Here is a 16602-nt window from a genome sequence, read left to right as displayed (position 1 = left end):
TATGCAGAACTGTATCTCAGCTCTAAACCGATCTCCTTTTAAGTGTGAGGCACTGCACCTGGCCTTGTTAATCCAACCCATTTTGGAAAAGGATGACCGCTTTTCAACTTTGTCATATATATATATATTGTGAAGGAAAAAAACAAACAGAAGCAGGTGACTATTTACTGCTCCTATTAATTAAATGAAAATTTAAAGTTTGTAATTATCAGGGTTATGGTTTAGGGGACAATGGTGAAAATAGCGTATCCAGAAATTCTTTTTGAAAACAAAGATAATAAATGATGTACAGATTGTATTTTAGCTAGAACTCTAGGGATTAGTTGGAACTATAACCTTGCCATTACTGTAATTGAACCTCCATAGTACAGTGAATGTTGTCTGACAGAGCACATTGAATGTGGTTTGTTCACTTAGGACCACATTCTTTTATTGCACTTTTGTGATTCACTTTGTTGGCAGATCAAACAATTAGGCATTGTTCAGTTGGGAAATCTTTTTGAAAAAAGTCAGTAATTAACTGAAAATGTATAAATAGGGCAATTAGGAACTACTTTAGGGGAAAGCTTTCCTCTGGTCACTGTGTGTTAGCAATGATAAAAGATAGTGGAAAGATGTCCTGTATTCACTATTTCTAACAGCATGATAAAATTGTTCTAAAAGAAGTGTTTGTGCTTTCACCATAAGTAGCGATCAAAGTAAATCTTCCTCATTTAGTTTAGAAAAGCAAAATTTGAGCAAGACAATCTGTTCACGAAGAACTGGTAACTGTTTATGTGAGTGGATATAAATAAACTGTCATACATACTTGCATAATCTGTTTTACATAATCTGCTGGCTTTATCGATTAAGAAAAATACTTTTCATTGAGCTTGTCATTTCCACAGACTCACAATGGGGTAGATTTTCCTCTAAGCGCTTGGTTGTAAATAACACTTAGACAGAGCACACAGAGACAAATTGAACCTCCGTTGTACAGTGAATTGGATGGGGATTACAAACCCGTAATGGAATCTACCTGACTTCCCATTTATATTTTAAATGGACGAAAAATCGATGGGCTCCATTATGGCTGTTGTGATACTTATTCCCCAATTGTCTTCTATGAACTTCACCCAGGCCCAAGTGCAAAAGAGGAAAATCTGCTCCCATATATTTAACACAGAGGGAACCTGAAATCATAGAAAGATACAGTAGAGGAGGAGTCCATTTGGCCCATCGTGCCTGCTCTTTGAAAGAGCTATTCGGAGGGGCTGGAGGGCAGCAATTGTAAGAAGGAGGGGCCCAGTGCCAGCTGCATTCAGGGCAAATCAATTTGGTTAAGGGGGTGTTGAACAGGTGCTAGTCTCCTTATGTCATATGCAAAGGGCCTAAAGCCTGTTTCAGGTGAAGGTTCTGGATGCCTCTTTTGATGCCTACACCAATATGGCAGATGGTGCACTTTTGGCTCAGAATGTAGCCGGCAGCGTTACCATCCAATCCATGTCTAGGCTCACACAGGGTGTGGTACCAATGGGTCAATAAAACCATTGGAAAGCTTAGTGGCTAGAAATTAGTTTGCCCCTAAAAATGGGCGTGGCGATTACAATGTGGGATCATGCTAACTTTGTGTTACCTGCTAATTAACATGATTGTGGTGTTCAGCCCAGCACTGAACGTGATGCTGAGTGGCTGAACGCTCAGCAGGGGGCCCAGGTTTGTGTGAGACCAGCACCAATTAAAGCTAGCCTGCACTTCTTAAAGGCAGTCTGCACCTCTTAAAGGGGAAGTGCATTCTGCCTCAGCAGCTCATTCAACTGGCTGGGGAACAGAGTCAGAGCAGTAAAAAGTACTACTGATGTCACAACAGGGGAGAGAGCATGCTCCAAGGTTCTCTGATGCAGCACGGGAGCCTTGGTGCAGGCGGTGAACATGAGGAGAGAGGTCCTGGTTTCACCAGGAGGCCAGGAGGCCCTCCAGGCAAATGCAGAAAAGGCAAAGGGAGCAGGTTAGCCGTCGTGGTTAATGCCAGCAGTGTAGTCCCGAGGACCTGGACTCAGTGCAGGAAGAAATTTAATAACCTCACTCGAGTGGTCAAGGTCAGTAAATTCATCTTCAAATACCATATCCCACCATCTGCACCACTAGCCTCACACACTGCTCAATGCACCACACCCCCATCACTCACCTACCAACAATCTCTACCAAATGTGACTCATACCTCACATTCATAGCTTCATCACACCATCACACACTTACAACTGCTGAAAGCCTCACACCCACATCTCACAGCTTGCACACACTGTCAGCTATTCAACCATGCCAGTCATATCACCCAAACACATTGCACCACACTCACTGACACACTTCCCTTTCTCTTGCAGGACAAGGTGGCTCACAACCGGAGGCAGAAGGACCTAACCGGTGGGGGGAGGGGGGGCAGGTGTGCCCGCATAACCAGGCCCTGATGGAGGAGACAGTGCTGGCCATTATTGGGAGGGCCATTGCTGAGCCCGTGGCCAGTGGCAGAGCTGAAACAATACAAGATGATGTTATCCTCATACGTAAGCCTTCTTCTCGCATCCCAGTTCCTCCTCATCCCACAATCTCTTCTGATTTACAAGTTGCACATGGTATAAGCATGCACCTCTTGCTTTCCACCCCCCTCCCCGCCACCACAGCCACCCCCCCCTCAACCCACCCCTCACCACAATCTTACCCTTGTGCCTTTCTCTTTTCAGATAGCCAAGAACTGCCAGGCACTGGTGGAGGAGCACGAAATAGAAGGGCACCAAGGCACTGATGATGAAGACACAGCACCGCCACTCGATTTCACACTCACAGCCACCAGCTCAGATACTGACACTCCGCGTACTTTAGGATAGTTTAGTAGTGGGATCTGCATGTGGTGAGACACTGGGCACGAGTGACCTGCAGCCAAGGCAGGGGGAAAGGGTAGCAGAGGTGCCAGCCTACAGAAGAACATTGATGGGTATGCACAATGAAATGCTTGGTGCATTGGCAGGCCTGCCAGAAAGCCTGAGTGCAATGTCAAGGAGCATGGAGGAGTTCGGCACAACCTTGCACAGGGCTTTGTGCAGAGTTTGGAGCCCATGGTTTCCAGCATGGAAGTGATGGGCAACTCCATTAGCACACTTGTGGACCCAACCATGATGCAGGGTCTGATGGCCGACATCTCAGCTTCCATTGCAGCACAAGCAGAAGCCACCCAATGTCTGAGTGCTGCAGTGGAAGCTCAGGCTGCTGCCATTGTGGCTGCATTTACCAGTGTGGAAAGGGGCTTGGAGGGTGTCACAGCAGTCCAGCAATCTGTCCTCCAACAGATTACCAGGATTGCTGAGGCACTACCCTGGGGGAGTGGCAGTGGCTCCGTGGAGCACGAACCTGCTGTCCTCTCTCAGGATGACAGCATTCGTCCTCCCACCACGGCCACTCCGCCAGTACCCTTTCTGTTGTCTGTCAGCCAGCCAGCCCAGACTGCTGTCACCCATGCTGAGGTTGTGCAGTCTGAAGCCAGGCCTTCTAGGCCCAGAGCTGCTTGAGGTCATCCTGCAAGGCCAACTGCAGTCTCCCCCACTGAAAGCCTTAGAACATAACAACATAAGAACATAAGAAATAGGAGCAGGAATAGGCCACTTGGCCCCTTGAGCCTGCTCAACCATTCAACAAGATCGTGGCTGATATAGGGCTCAAAGCCACTTTCCTGCCTGCTCCCCATAACCCTTCACTCCCTTACCTTGTAAAAATCTGTCTATCTCCACCTTAAATGTATTTAATGACCCAGCCTCCACGGCTCTATGGGGCAGAAAATTCCACGGATTTATGACCCTCTGAGAGAAGAAATTCCTCCTCATCTCAGTTCTAAAAGGGCGACCCTTTATTCTGAAACTATGCCCCCGAGTTCTAGATTTCCTCACGAGGGGAAACATCCTCTTTGCATCATTCCACCAGCCATGCTGCAGCCACTGGGGTGGAACTTCGTAGGATCACTAAGATAGGCAAAGGCACACGGAAGACAGGCACTAAGGGAATGCACAAGGGTGATTAGTTGACTTTGTTTTGTAATATTGAATGGATTGATGTATAAAGTTGGTTTGGAATGTTTCTTTTGTGGTGGCTTTTATTTCAGCATTGCGGCCAAGAGGACACTGTGATGGTCCCGAACGATGGGATGGTAAGGTGGGTGATTGTTGTACAATGGTGATTTGGGGTTATATTCAGTGGAACCGTAGTCAAATGTATTGATCACGGACAGCCCAGCCAGAGACAGGATGTGCTGGTTGCCTCCTCCCTTCCTCTTGCTCTTCCTCTTCCTCCTCCTCCCTCTGCGAGCAGCTTGTCCTCTTCTTTGCTGCCTCTGCTCCATCTCCCTGTCATGCTGCAGGCCAAGGGGGATGACAACTAGAGCACCCATGACTGGGAGCACGTGGTCTGACCAGAACCCTTAAAATTAGAGCAAGGCCTTCTCCACTTGCAGCACCACTCCTTGTCATCTCACCAACTTCCACAAACTTACACAGAGCCAGTGGAAATTAATCAGCAACTAACCTGAGAGTTGTTGCTGATCCCTTTAACTATCGCTGGTGGGAAGTCCTTGCTGCTGCTGAACGCATGTTCAGCTGTGCGAGGTTAAGACATGGTGTTAGCTCTAGTGTTGAGGATGTAAATGGCAGCCCTAGCGTCAAATATTGACATCACGATCTGCTCACTCTACATACCTATGGCACACGGTCCTAATGCCCGCCTTATTGGCCTCACCAAAATGGCATCCGGCGTGGCCCGCATTAGAAGTGTGCACACACGATGTGGACACCATTTTTGGCACAAAACGGCACCCGTAGTGCCAAAAAAAAGACGCTATGGAGCTGAATTTCTAGCCCATTAGGCCTCTTTGGGAAAGCAGGGGAGAAAATTTGGTGGAGGGAGGAATTTGTTGAGGGGAATTGTTGGGTCATCCAATTGATCCATTTCTGGACAGGTTTACAAAAGAAATTCAAATACAAACATTTGAAACTTAGAGGAGATAAAGCAGATTGATGAGTCAGAATAGAATTAGTTTTACTTTGTATCTAACTGTGCTACACCTGACCCTTTGTAGTAATGTTGACACTGGGTGCTCAAAATGGGGAAGTGTTCCGCTCCCCACCGCTAACATCTCTCACCTTCAGAAGCGTAAAATATAAGACTGTAAAACCTTTGTGATGCTAAATTCCACGGGGGAAAAATTCGGTATCGCCCCATTTGGGGTGCCATTATTGGCGGTGCGCAAAGTTTAGCGCCTGGCACTAATTATCACTTCCGACAGCAAACTTGGCTTTTATCGCCCCTGGAGGTGATTAGAGCGCTAAATCAGGCACTACACACCTCTCTTAAGGCGCTAAGGCCGAGGAGCGAGGCGCTACCTCACAGCGCTGGTGAAGCTCATGTGATGTCAGTCAGCAATGGAACACAGACACACTGGCACCGTCCAATTCTTAAAGGGGAGTTCTGACGAATGGTCATCGACCTGAAACGTTAACTCTGTTTCTCTCTTCACAGATGCTGCTTGACCTGCTGAGTTTCTCCTGCATTTTCTGTTTTTATCTTAAAGGGGAGGGTTGATCTTGCTCTCCATCCACATCCTACTCATTGCAGCCTTGAATCTCGGCCTGAATCTCAGCCTGGAGAGACCTGTACATCAAATCTGCTGGAAAGAACAATGGAGAAGCCCAGGGAAAGAGCTCAGAGTGCAGACCCCATAGCCTCTTCTAAATCGATACAAGGGCAAATCAAAATCAACCTTCAAAGTGCTGCTCAGTACCTAAAACTCCTTCACACAGCGTTGAATCTCTCCAGAAGTCTCTCTCTCTCTCTCAGAATGCGTGGTGCAAAAATGTCACTGACAAAAAAAGGCAGGAAGTGGTCGCCTTTAAATAGCACTCCCCTAGTCCCCTTCTGACAGCATAACGCTCCCCTCAACCTGCCGTTGCTAACGGCAAGCGGTAAGGCAAGGGGCACCACTCAATTTCCGGTCTGGGGCGCTAACGGGGCGTTGCGCACTCGACTGACGTCACGATCTGCCGGCGCAGGAGATCATGGCGGTAGTGTTTAGCGCCGCCGCAAAATGTCTAGTTAATTTCGCGAGCGGCGCAAACATCGCTGCGCCCGGGCGCTAGTTGCTTTGTGCCCCACTTGGCACCCTCTTAAGGCACTAATGGGAGACGCAAACAACTGAATTTTCCCCCCCACATGCCCACCTTTTTCCAAAATTTATTAATTTATTAATACACTTTGGAAGCTCACCGTCTGGGGTCATAACATAAAGAATGGCCATTTAGGTGAGGTATCAGATGGCAGTTGGTGCCTCTGGGAATCATACTCCACCATGGGCGAGGAGGGGAAAAAATCTAATGACAAAAATATAGCTTAAAGACTTCAAAGATGCTAAAGCAACTTTAACAGCTAAAAAGTAAAGGCAATAAAGGGGTTGTATTTCTACAGGGGTTCTCTCAATTGGCTTAACTTCAGCGGAAGATCCGTAAAAACCCCAGAGAAATGGTGTAAACTAATCCCACGCTGTTTCTCCAGGATTTCTGCGGATCTTCTGCTGAAGTTACAGCGAACCAATCAAGAGAAGCCCCACAGGAATTCAACCCCAGTGTGCTTTGGTCGACTGCTGAACAGGCTTTTAACAGGTGAGACCAATCTCCTTTTACAAAATGGTTCCGGGTTTGGAAAATTGCAGCACTAACTAGTTTTCAAATAAAGAAACAAAGCACAATTTTTAAAGTCAATTATCTGGCTAATACAGCTGTCCCTTTTTCCTTCCACGCTCACTGCCAAAACAAAGAAAAAAAACTGGTGTCTTTGCTCGTTTTACATGACCTGACCTCAGGCTGCCATTTTTGTGAGTTTTTGTGTCAGGAAAGAGTGAAGAAAAGAAAGAGAAAGGAAGGGGAAAAGCACTCTGAATGGGGAAATTCCTTTCCGTGCTGCTCTTGGACAGAAAGCAGCTAGCTGAGCCATGATTTGCAGTCATCAAGTAGATTCAGCACAAAAGCTACAGAAAGAACCAGCACAAAAGCCACTGGTAGGAGATTGGCAGATCATTAGGGTCCATCTAAAGGGAGGTCAATATAGATGACAGGGTCAACCATGCGACTATGCCAAGGTTAGCATTACATACACATAACTTGTGACAACATTGCACCAAAGGAAAATAGATTTTTGGGTATTATTATTATTTGAATGTGGCGCTAGTTCCTGAAAAAAAAACTAAATATATTAGGCATATAATTGCAAATGTATTTTATGTTGTTGATAATCTAACATAATGTAGGCAAATAAGTCATGTAGGCGTTTGGTGGACTGGATAATCTCCTGTGGTCAGACACACATTGTTCTCTTGTCAACAACAGCCATCTAGAACTGGCCTCACTGTCTGGAACTCATCCAGGATAAACAAGTACCCTCCCTGATGGAGACTCTGCAGCCGCCCAGTATCGGGAGACAGTCTAACTCTTGATATGCCAAACTGTAGAATAAGAATTGTTTGATAAACTATTTTAAATATCTTTGATACCTTTAGTATATTTTCAAGCAGATCTGAAGATTCTTTGGCAAAGGACATTATTATTTTTTCATACACGAACTGTATTTCCTTTTTCCCTTAGCTCCTAAATGTTATTTTTGTCTGACATGTAGCACAGACAACTTGTATGAAACTGTAAAACTTGAATAATAGGAATGATTGAGGAAAATACGTGAGGCATTATTTCTCTTCCTTTAGAGAATCGTGTCCAGTGCAGCGTATCACTGTGACTGGACTGTCTGGGGTTAAGTCACACTTTCTAACCAAACCTCAAAGAGCAATGCAAGAAATGTTGGCACAACTGCATGTAGAAATATGCACAAACAAAGGAATCAGAGTCATGACACTATCAGCTTTTTGCAAGCATGGTCAGTGATAATGCGGTTCTTAACACTCCAGCTTTAAAAGGAGGGGATTACCATGTTATATAAAACAGACCTTTACTATATAGTTGGTACTCAATGGATTTAAAAATGTCTATAAAGAAAGTCCTATTGAATGTGACATTCATCTACCCTCCCTCATGAAGTAAGTGTTTCACTCATGGGTATCTAGTTATTCTGATTAAACAGAATACATTAATTAAACAAGTTCATTATATTTTTGGTTTAAATGTTATCATTTTAGTACATGTAGAATGCTGCTGAGTTATTACTGAGTGAACCATGACACACATTGTCTACCTTTTCCAGCCCCAACACATAATGTGAATGCTTTATTGGATAAGCTAATCGCTATTGCAATACAAAACTCCTCAGACTGAAATGGAATGTAGTCATGTGATTCCTTAATCCAAAGCAAAGTCATGTCAGATACAATGGTTCAGTGTGCCAGTCTGCGCTGGGCACATACCAGATAACACAGTACAGAATAAAAACATCAAATCATGCTGTACGACAAAATAATTCACCAATTAATATTGTTGCTTTATAATATTTATATTAATTGCTTACAACAAAGAGTCAATAAAACTGGTACAACTCTAATATGCAGTTGGATTGACAGTGATAGTATAGGTCAGTTACACAACACAGTTTTTGTCAATGGAAATGGTTTTGTCTCCACAGTCACACAGCCCAAACACTGCAGTTCTGTTGCAAAGATGCCCAAATCTAATTTAGGTAAGGGCATTTACAACCACCTCCAAGATTTAGTCTATCACAGCTTCGAGGTCATTGGAAAATAGTTGCAATAGATGCAAAGTGCAGAGGCACGAGACTGCTTGAGAATTACATTTATAATAATTTCAGTGTTTACAAAATAGCTGATTTTTCTGTTGGGTCATTGTTAACACTAAAATTTAACTGGCACCCAGGTAAAAGTGAGTGGAACTCTGTTCACATGTGGAATGATGTGTGTACGTAACTCCCTTTTCTCTAATCAGAAGGTATATACAGCCAGCAGTATAACTTGGGTCCATGTTGCTCTAAGTAGGTATTGGTCTCAAGCTGGTGCCTGTAGTATAATGGCAATCTGAGAATACTGCCTTCCTCGAATAGATATAGCATCATTTACTGACAAACTGTCGGTAAAACCATGCATCATATTTTTCCTAAAATAGTAAACAGTGGTTTCCTTTCTGAAGTTTTCTATTAATGTTTAAAACAGAATAAAATGCATGAAATGCAATTTTCTAAGTAAACTAATAACAAAGCTATTAACTTTAGATAGTTCAAAGAACTTTAATTAAGTAACTTTCAGGGTCCTCTATTGTATTAAATGAAAAACAAGCACGTACGCAAGGCTAATTGCTACTTTTATGGCACATGTTATTTCATTAACAATGTGCAATACAACAGTTTCATTATTAAAGCTAAGAAAATAAATTATCCATCTCTTTACCTCCTAAGTTGAAAACCAGAAGAATGTGAGAACTATTGTCACATTATTGTTCTGAATCTGTCATAAGGTTCTAATCATTTATAGCGACTGGGAGAATCTCTTTAAGCGCAGAGGTTCAAATAAAGATACCTATTTAGCTCTGACAAAACCCAAGTTTATTTTCCATCACTGCTGTATAACGTGAGGCCAGGTGTTGTGTATAAGCATTCCTTACAAGTGAAAATAATTGCTTATTTAATATATGATTACAAGTGGCATTGGGCTCGATTTTGTTACTGGGGCGGGCTGGGGTCGTGTAATTTGCTTTTCGTGTTAGCCACCCAATTCTAAATCGATGTGGGAGAATGAAGCGATTTTAACTTAAGTGGGCAATTGAGTTCCAGCATGTGCGAACCCATGGCCCAATTATCTTTTCAGTCTGAAACTCGCCTCCGATGACATCATCATTGCTGCTGCATTTAAGGTCTGCAACAAGCCTTGCTTCTTCTGCAGACTGCCAACCTTTTGGCCTTTCATGTTAGAGGGACCTGGAGGCAGAATGACCAGCGAGGGACCTAGGTCTGCTCCCAGGTTTGATGATGTTGCCCTGCAAGCTTTAGTGGAGGGAGCAAGAGCCAATAAAGAGGTGCTCTTCCATTCTTCAGGGAGGAAGAAGCCTCCCCAGCAGACCAAGTGTGGATCCAGGTGGCCCAGGAGGTCAAATCTTTGTTGATAACCCGCAGAACCTGGCTTCAGTGCAGGAAGAGGTTTCATGACCTTCTGCGCACTGGAAAAGTGAGTATGACTTTCCCATCACCCTCAATCTGATCCCCATTGCCTCTCCTCACCAGCACTCAGCTTTAGCAATCTCTTCCTCCACATCCCACTTGACACTGACATCCATGCACCCTTACCCATTCGCTCTCTCTCTATGGTCACATTCACCTAACTATTCGACTATGCAGCCCTCACACTCTCTATCACTGTGATGCTATGAAAACAACTTACAACACACAGGGAGGGCCCTTGGTCTTGCCACCTCACTCCATCTTTGTCTCCTTCTAAGCATCTATGCTATGGATTCTCTACACTCACTCCTTCATTCTCACTCAAAATCCACTTGTCTCTCTCATTGCAGGAAAAGAGAGCTCACAATAAGAGGGAAAGAGTGAGGACAGTAGGAGGGCCACCCTCAGTAGCCCAGTCCACCCCCTGGGAGGAAGCGGTCCTGGAGACCGTGGGAGTGGAGGACGATGCGCAAGTGGGGGATGGACAGATGGGTGCAGCACAGCAAGCTAGTGACAGAATAGTTTTCCATCTCTCTCATTGACATTGCATGAGTCGCTGATTATGATTCTGAAGCTCTAACAGATGGACTTATGATCATCTGCAATGTGCAATGTGCATGTAACCTTGGCACCACATCTCTGACTCTTTCCTTTACTCTCCCACAGGACCATCGACAGCACCCGTCCCCACGAGCCAGGAGGAAGAGTCTGAGCATCCAGACTCCTCAGAGGAAGCTGCAACCTCTGAAGGTGCAGCGTCAGCAGAATTCAGCGCACCCAGCACCAGCGCAGACACTCACACCTCGGTGGGACCTTCGCGAGATAGAGTAGTGTTGTCACCTGGTGTATCACAGCTCACAAGTGAGCATCAGCAGATGGTGGAGACAGGGACAGCAGTGGAGAGACCTCGCCGGAGGGCGCAGGGCGCTCCCAGCTTGGCTCAGCTGCATGTCGACCCTCTGCCTCTGGGTCCATCCACAAGATCAGCAGTGCTGGAACTCCAGGAACAGATGCAGGATTCTCTGGCAGGTTTCGTCTCCAGGGTCGCTGCGAGTGTGGAACGAATGGAGGAGTCCATTGCGACCATGAGCAGAGCCTTTGTGGAGTCACTGGCGCATGAACGCATCACCATGGAAAGGATGGCAACCTCCGTGGAGGTGATAAGTCGCCAGAGTGCAGAAAACATGGTGAGTGTTCTGCATAGAATGACATCTCTGGAGGAGCGATGGTCATCTATTGAACAGAGAAACCAGACCTTCATGGAAGTCCTTCTGAGTAAGGCTGCCAGTGCAGATACGGGTCCCCATGGCCCCCGTGATGTGCAGCAAGGTGCTCTCAAGCCACTTGCAAGCGCTGAGGGGGACCTGACCCATGAGACGGAAGTTGGTGGCAGACATTAAGGAAGTGGGGGCTCCTCTCCAAGCGCTCGCACTTCCATGCCACTGCAGAGCCCTCGGTCAGAGCCCCACCAGAGTCCACACCCAACTGAGATCGGCGTCTCAACCCCTGCACAGCCGCAGGAGCAGCAGACTGTTGGCAAGCCCTCACAGGTTCGCAATACCAGAGGACGTCCACCAAAGGTGTCGAGACAGGAGCAGCAAGAAAGTGAGCATGGGGCCTCCACATCTGCTGAAGCCACAGGGGAAGCACCATGTAGGAGCACACGTAAGAGAAAGATACTGCACAAATAGTCACAAGGTTAGTCACTTGGGTGAAATTTGATGTTTAATGTTAAAAAGCCATCAGGTGGTTACTGTAAATAAAAAATCTGATGGCTACTGCTGCAGTTGTGGCGTGTGTCATTTCGCTAATGGGACTTCCACATTGAGGGCTTAGGATTTCTTGGTATATGCCTCAGTTGAGGAAGCGCTCAGTGAAGGTGGCGAGAGGGGTTTCCCAGGAGGTCACACTGGAGATGGGTGTCAGGCTCCAAACTTCCACAGCTGTGGTTATGCCTTCTAAAAGTTCCCCCAGACCTGAGACAACAAAGTCCTGCCACCTGCAAATGGTGGCTGATCAAATATCCTATTTAATGGTGGAGCTGCAGCTAATAGTCAGCAATCCAATTGTGCTCCCGCCAGGTTTCACCGTCGTGTTTCAGAGCAGGCACTGTGAAATTCGAGCCCATTGTGTCAATCATTGTTGTAGTGTAGCAGAACCACTGAATGACTCTGGCTAACTGTATATAATTCTCTTTAACGATGTTCTAACACCAGCCTAAACCTGTACCATTGTGTTAGGCATTACTGTGTTTTGCATATAGAGTTTGCATGTACGGGGCGTGGCCCCTTTAAGAGCGCGGGAAAACGCGGGTAAACGCGATGACGTCACGTTGCAAACCACGGGGCTGCCCAGGCAGTCCTCGTGGCATCTCCGTTGAGTAAAGACCTGTTTAATTGTTCTCTTGTGTCGATCTCCGTTATTCGTAGGAATTCGTTAATTCCTACATTGGTGACCCCATTTTTGTGAACGTTTTCACAAAAGAAGAGCACAGCATGGAAGCAAACGCCATTTTGCTAAAGCTACCGCAGTTCTGGGAGCAGCAAGCGCCCTCGTGGTTTATTCAGGTCGAGGCCCAGTTCGCCCTGAGGAACATCGATGCGGATCAGACCAAGTACCTTTATGTGGTCTCCGCACTCAACAGCTCTACCGCCTCTCAGATCGTCAGCCTCCTCGAAAACCCCCCAATGGAGTGCAAGTATGAAACCCTCAAAGCGCAGTTACTGCAGGTTTTCGGGCTCACAAAATCGGAGCGCGCCCGTCGATTACTCGCTATGCCCGGGCTCGGGGACTCCAAGCCTTCAGAGTTAATGAGCCAAATGCTCACACTCCTGGGCTCAGAACGGGAATGTATCCTATTCCGCGAGATTTTCCTCAGCCAACTGCCTGAACAGGTACAAGCTGCCCTGGCCAGCTCTGAAATTGAAGACTGCGCAACACTCGCTGCGGAGGCTGACAAAATTTTCGCTGTAACTCGGCAGGACTGCGCCGCCACGAGGCACCCATCCCTCGCAGATGCCGCCCCAGCTCATCAGCCTGCTGGGCTGTGTTTCTACCACGCGCAGTTCGGCGTGAAGGCGAAGCATTGCCACCCTCCCTGCAGTTTTCCCCAGCAAACCAAACAACAACTGACACTGCGACCACCGAGGAACGGGTCTAACGGGCACCCCGCGGCCACGATGGCGATCGGCAATGCGGGAAAATTGCTGTTCATCACTGATACTCTCTCCGGTCGTCGTTTTCTGTGCGACACTGGAGCGCAGTGCAGCATTTTACCCGCGTCCGCCCTCGATGTGCAGACGGGGAATCACGGCCCCGCCCTTGAAGCGGCCAATGGCGTAACAATTCGGACCTTCGGCAGACGGCGAGTGGAGGTGTGCCTCGGGGAGCAACGTTTTCACTGGGAGTTTGTTACAGCCAAAGTTTCCCAGCCCCTCCTCGGCGTGGATTTCCTGTGCGCCAACAGCCTCCTGGTTGACGTTAGGAACCGGCGGCTGATCAACGTAGCAACTTTTAATTCTCTTCCGTGTTACCGCAGTAACACTACATCGCGCACCGTCTCCTGTGCGTTCCCGACTCCTGATGAGTTTGCTCGCCTGCTCAGTGAATTCCCCGACCTGACAAGACCCACTTTCTCCTCCACAGCCACGAAACATGGTGTGGAACACCACATCACCACCAACGGCCCCCCGGTCTACACGCGGGCCCGGCGCCTGGAACCTGGCAAGCTGGCGTTCGCAAAGGCGGAGTTCACAACCATGGAACGGTTAGGGATTATTCGCCGGTCAAATAGTCCCTGGTCTTAACCCCTCCATATCGTCCCGAAGCCTGGTGGCGGATAGCAGCCATGCGGCGACTATCGACGCCTAAACGACGCCACCACTCCTGATCGGTACCCGATCCCCCACATTCAGGATTTCTCTGCCCATTTGGCAGGGAACACCGTGTTCTCAAAAGTCGACCTCGTCCGGGGCTACCACCAGGTCCCAGTTCATCCACAAGACATCCAGAAGACCGCAGTCATCACCCTATTCGGCCTCTTCGGGTTTTTACGAATGCCGTTTGGGTTAAAGAACGCCGCCCAGGCTTTCCAACGCCTGATGGACTCCGTGCTGCGGGACCTCAAGTTCCGTTTCGTCTATCTAGATGATATTCTAATTGCCAGTCCTACTAAGGAAGAACATACCTGTCACCTACGCACCCTTTTTCGACGACTCAGCCAACACTGCCTGATTATCAACCCAGCCAAGTGTCAGTTTGGCCTGCACCAAATTGACTTCCTGCGGCATCACATCACCTCAGAGGGAGTGGTTCCTTTACCTTCGAAAGTAGAGGCGGTTACATCCTTTCCACACCCACACAACGTAAAGGCCCTGCAGGAATTCCTAGGCATGGTAAACTTTTACCACCGTTTCATGCCTAAGGCGACACTACTCATGCAGCCCCTGTACGAGGCCCTCAAGGGAAAACATAGAAACATAGAAGATAGGAGCAGGAGTAGCCGATTCGGCCCTTCGAGCCTGCTCCGCCATTCAATGAGATCATGGCTGATCATTCAATTCAGTACCCTGTCCCTGCCTTCTCCCCATATCCCTTGATCCCTTTAGCCTCAAGAAATATATCCAACTCTTTCTTGAATATATTTAATGAACTGGCCTCCACCGCCCTCTGTGGCAGAGAATTCCACAGGTTCACCACTCTCTGGGTGAAGAAATTCCTCCTCATTTCAGTCCTAAATGGCTTACCCCTTATCCTTAGACTATGACCCCTGGTTCTGGACTCCCCGGCCATTCGAAACATCCTTCCTGCATCTAGTCTGTCCAGACCTGACAGAATTTTATAGGTTTCGATGAGATCCCCTCTCAATCTTCTAAACTCCAGTGAGTATAAGCCCAATCGACCCAATTTCTCCTCATACGTCATTCCTGCTATCCCAGGTATCAGCCTGGTGAATCTTCGCTGCACTCCCTCCATGGCAAGAACGTCCTTCCTCAGGTAAGGTGACCAAAACTGCACACAATACTCAAGGTGCGGTCTCACCAAGGCCCTGTACAACTGTAGCAAGACATCCTTGTTCCTGTACTCGAACCCTCTTGCTACGAAGGCCAACATACCATTTGCCTTCTTAACCGTCTGCTGCACCTGCATGCTTACCTTCAGCGACTGGTGCACAAGGACACCCAGGTCTCGTTGCACTTCCCCTTCTCCCAATCTATTGCCATTCAAATAATAATCTGCCTTCATGTTTTTGCCACCAAAGTGGATAACCTCACATTTATCCACATTATAGTGCATTTGCCATGTTTCTGCCCAATCATCCAACCTGTCCAAATCGTACTGGAGTTTCACGACATCCTCCTCACAGCTTACCCTCCCACCCAGCTTTGTGTCATCTGCAAATTTGGAGATATTACATCCAATTCCCTCGTCCAGATCATTAATATATATTGTGAACAGCTGGGGTCCTAGGACCGATCCTTGCGGTACCCCACTAGTCACTGCCTGCCACTCGGAAAACGACCCGTTTATTCCAACTCTTTGCTTTCTGTCCGCCAACCAGTTCTCTATCCAAGTCAATACCTTGCCCCCAATCCCATGTGCCTTAATTTTGCACGCTAATCTCTTATGTGGGACCTTATCGAAAGCGTTCTGAAAGTCCAAATACACCACATCCACTGGTTCTCCTTTATCTATTTTACCAGTTACATCCTCAAAAAATTCCAGTAGATTAGTCAAGTATGATTTACCTTTTGTAAATCCATGTTGACTTTGTCCGATCCTGTCACTGCTTTCCAAGTGCTCTGCTATTACATCTTTTATAATAGACTCTAGCATTTTCCCCACTACCGATGTCAGGCTTACCGGTCTATAATTCCCCGCTTTTTCACTACCACCTTTTTTGAATAGTGGGGTAACATTAGCTACCCTCCAATCCATGGGTACCGTTCCAGAGTCTATCGAGTTCTGGAAGATGACCAGCAATGCATCTACTATCTCTAGGGCCACTTCCTTAAGTACCCTGGAATGTAGACCATCAGGCCCTGGGGATTTATTGGCCTTCAGTCCCATCAATTTTCCTAACACCATTTCCCTACAAATGCTGATTTCTTTCAGTTCCTCCCTTTCATCAGACCCTATGGCCTAGAAATTGAGTGGGCTTAGCGCCCAATTAGTGGCGCTAGAGGGCCTTGCGCCGGACTTATAGCCGTTTTGCAAATTGACTTGGGCCTTACCATCGGCGTTAGCCGGTAGCGCTGCGCCGGCACCGATGACGTCATCGGTGTGCGCAGCGTCCCGGTTGCCGTGGTAACCCGGCCCCAAGCCCAAATTCAGTTGCGCCCGCCTCGCCCGTGGCAGGCGCAACTAACGAATGTGAAAAGTGTTCTTACACGCCTTTGCGCCGGCACATAAAGGTGGAGCGGC

Source organism: Somniosus microcephalus, chromosome 2 (genome assembly GCF_052327205.1).
Source record: "Somniosus microcephalus isolate GS21.2 chromosome 2, FLI_Smic_1.0, whole genome shotgun sequence".
NCBI lineage: Eukaryota > Metazoa > Chordata > Chondrichthyes > Squaliformes > Somniosidae > Somniosus > Somniosus microcephalus.
Note: the sequence above shows the minus strand (reverse complement) of the source record.